Source organism: Polyodon spathula, chromosome 20 (genome assembly GCF_017654505.1).
Source record: "Polyodon spathula isolate WHYD16114869_AA chromosome 20, ASM1765450v1, whole genome shotgun sequence".
NCBI classification, from domain to species: domain Eukaryota; kingdom Metazoa; phylum Chordata; class Actinopteri; order Acipenseriformes; family Polyodontidae; genus Polyodon; species Polyodon spathula.
The window spans coordinates 18,857,861-18,862,000 of record NC_054553.1 but is presented as its reverse complement, the minus strand read 5'-3'; positions in this window follow the sequence as shown (position 1 = coordinate 18,862,000).

The window sequence follows — 4,140 nt, the reverse complement described above, 5'->3', positions numbered from 1 at the left end:
AATAAATAACTGACTGAGCTGGTTATATATATATATAACCAGTTTCATATTATCTCATTGTTTGCAGAGGAATTAAAACGTAACCAGGAACCCACCCCTTTCAGTGAGTTTCTCAGTTATTACTGGGCCATAGAAACAAACACACACACACACACACACACACACACACATATAGAGACTTCCACTTCACGTGCACGCTCAGCTATGTTCGCAATTCTGCGCTGTCTCAGCCTCAAATTCACTACCGTCGAGTTTTAAGTACGTATAAAAACTGGCTTTTCTAGTATTAAACATTGCGTTTGAAAAAGCAGCTAACGTTTAAAGTAAGCATACATAATCAATAATGAATATGCCCTTTAGGCAGTACACCGTTTTCAACCCTTAAAAGGCTGGGGATACCCAATGTTATAGCCAGGCAGAAGAATGTGGAAACCTAAGAAAGGTTAAAACAGCACAGCGGACACGCTGAAGAACGTATTAGTGTGCGCACATATCTTTAAAAAATAAATAATGTTTTGAGGCAACGACTTTTACCCACCTGTACCCAATAGTAAAAGCATGCAGCCTCATCCTTATATAGCAGTACTAAATTAAGGCTGGCTTTTCTATATAAAAATGTCTTACCCCGGGATAATGCCAAGTGTATCATATCGTATGGACTTATATCTCAGGAAAAGTAGTTGAGATTCTCAAACTACACAAAAAGGCATTGCATTTGCAGATCATTAGCACATGAGATTAAATATGACATTCAAGAAAATTAATTTGCAATCCATAACTGAGGTAGGAATGTTGATACGCTGTAATTGATATGAGAAAATTGCATAATGATACATTTACAAAAGTACAAACTATTCCTGGAAAGTCTAGACGGCAGCAGGAGAATGACCGCTTAGTTAGAGAAAGGAGGCAGTTGAGGAAGCAATGGAAAAAAGCAGAACAAAGTCAGAAGGAGGGACTAAATCTCTTACAAAGGGTCATAAAAGATAAGCTTGCAACATTGCGCAAAGCTGAGCGCCTACGGAAACGCTACAAAAAGAAGGAGCGTGCGAGAACGAACTTTTATAAAGACCCATTCCAATTTGTAAAGAAGATATTCACCAGTGAGAAGAATGGCACACTAAAAGCATCTAAGGTTGAGCTGGAGAGATATTTGGAGGAAACAAATACAGGTTCAAAAAGGCAGGAACCTATGTCAATTCCTTCAGACATCCCACCTGTCAATCCACCCGAATACCAAATGGAGGACTGTGCACCTAAGTGGAAAGAAGTAGAGCAAGTTGTGAAAAAAGCAAGGGCATCATCATCACCAGGGCCTAATGGAGTTCCATACAGAGTGTACAAGAGTGCTTCAGGAGTTCTACGAATCCTGTGGAAATTGATAAAAGTGGCATGGGAAAAACAGGTTGTACCAAGAGCATGATGCCGAGCAGGTGGAGTCTTTATACAAAAAGAAAAGGATTCTACAAGCATTGGTCAGTTTCGTCCTATTTCTCTATTAAACGTAGAAGGCAAGATTTTCTTCAGCATTATTTCTCAGAGATTGTCAACCTACCTATTAAAGAACTGCTTCATTGACACTTCAGTACAAAAAGCAGGCATTCCAGGTTTCCCAGGAGCAACAAATTCAATAGCATAAAAGGAGAGGAAGGAGATTCATGTGACATTCCTGGATTTGGCTAATGCATATGGTTCAGTGCCACATGAACTTCTTTGGGCAGCATTTGATTTTTTCAGCGTACCGATGACAATAACAAATTTAGTGAAAGCCTACTTTGGAGATTCAGTACTACAGAATTCAACACTACATGGCAATGCCTAGAAATTCGAATAATGGAAGGATGTACCATTTCTCCACTGGCTTTTACCATGGCAAAGGAAGTAATTATTAGGGCATCAAAATGGGTAGTGGGAGAAGAGCGCTTGGTTTCTGGAATGCGACTACCACCAATTAGAGCATACATGGATGACATGACAACCATGACTACAACAGTAGCCTGCACTAATCGATTATTGGGCAAATCAACCAATAACATTGAATGGACATGAATGCAATTCAAGTCCACTAAATCAAGGAGCATCTCTATAATTAAAGGTAAAGTACTAGATAAAAGGTTCTACATTAATGGTGAGACAATACCAACAGTGTACGAGAAGCCAGTGAAAAGTCTAGGGAGATGGTACGATGGGCATCTAAAGGACACTGTTTGTGTGGGATAAGTTAGACAACAAATAGTGGAAGGGTTGAAGAGCATAGACAGCAGCACTTTACCAGACAAACTGAAACTCTGGTACTTTCAGTTTGGTCTACTGCCAAGACTGCTGTGGCCACTAACCAGGTACGAGGTTTCCTTGACAACAGTTGAGAAGCTGGAAGCTTTAATCAGTTCATATATCAGGAAATGGTTGGGAGTTCCATGCTGCCTCAGCAGAGTGGGACTTTATGGTAAAGGAATACTGCAGCTACCAATCTCTGCTCTAACCGAGGAGTTTAAGTGTGCCAAAGTCCGACTGGAAATAACATTAGTAGATTCACGTGACAAATGCGTAAGGGAGGCAGCACCTGTGTTGAAAACTGGAAGAAAATGGACGGCAAAGAAAGCTATGGAAAATGCTAAGGCTGCCCTTCGAATCGGATATATTATGGGGCAAGTTCAGCATGGAAAGGGAGGTTTTGGTCTCAGTTCAGCTCCTCCTACATGGCACAAGGCAACCCTGGCTCAACGGAGGAAGCTAGTAGTCAACGAGGTGCAAAAGCAGGAGGAGAGGATCAGGTGTGTAAAGGACATTTCCCAGGCCAAGCAGGGAGAATGGATGAGATGGGAAAGTGTGAAACAACGCAAGATCGGCTGGCAAGACCTATGTAAAATGGAAGAGAGCAGGATCAGTTTCCTCATCAGATCAGAATATGATGTTCTCCCATCACCACAGAACCTAAACCTCTGGGTGGGTGAGGATCCCTCATGTCCTTTGTGTTCATTACCTGCAACATTAAGGCACATTTTGACAGGATGTAAGGTGGGTCTTAGCCAAGGACGGTTTACTGACCAGGTACTGTGATGTTTGGCCTTAGCATTGTAAGACAAGACAATAGTCCTCCATCCAGGAGAGCAACCAGCAAGAAAAGATGCTAATATCAAGCCTCTCTCAGGACAACTGGAAGCTGCTAGAGACTGGAAGAGGCTTATTTTTCCACCTGAGATTGCCACCACTAACCTTCGACCAGACATTGTCTTGTGGTCTGGACACATGCCTTGTTCATCTGGTAGAGTTAACAGTGCCATGGGAAGAGGCTGTGGATGAGGTGTATGAGAGGAAGAAACTTCTGTATGTTCAACTAGCTGCTGAAGCGGAACAGCGAGGATGGAGAGTCCGAGTTTACCCAGTGGAGATGGGTTGTCGAGGATTTGTGGCACAATCTACAACTCGGTTTCTCAGAGACGTCGGGTTCAGTGGCCAAGAGTTGCATCGCACAGTGAAGAACTTATCTGAAGCAGCAGGAAGGAGCAGCAACTGGCTGTGGTTGAGATGGAAAGATTCTGGATGGGGATCTCAAGCACAGTAGAAAGAAAGCAAAAGAAAGACCCCAGAGGTGCACCCTACTTAGTTCAATCCAGATGGTTGTCATGCTGATGCGCTGGGGAGATCGCACTGGGTTGATCCCCGGAGCCAGCATCGCAGCTGTTGTTTGATGTGCTGGGGAGGCAAAATGAGCTGATCCCTGGAGCCAGCATTACACTTCAGCAATCAACACCAGACAGAATGATATCTACATCATCAGATGGATAACAATGCAAATGGATGGAGATGCAGATGGATCACATTAGTTTACTGCAAAGCTACGTCTTAGTTGGTGCTTATCTTGGCGAGAGCCGAGTTCAAATCATCATGAAGTTCAACATCTACTCTCATGTAATAGAAATCAAATCTTATTTGTTTTATTTTCTCTTAATAAAAACAGTAAACAAAGAAGTAATCTAACTGAAAGCCTTGATTTAGCACACTGATAGTTTTTCAATCTGAACAAAACGGCCCGTCACCCACATATAGGCTGTGCTGGTTCGTTACAGCTGTCATTTCGATATGAAGAACGCATTGCCTCAAGATCATGTAATAATATTTTCATTACATAGAAAGGCC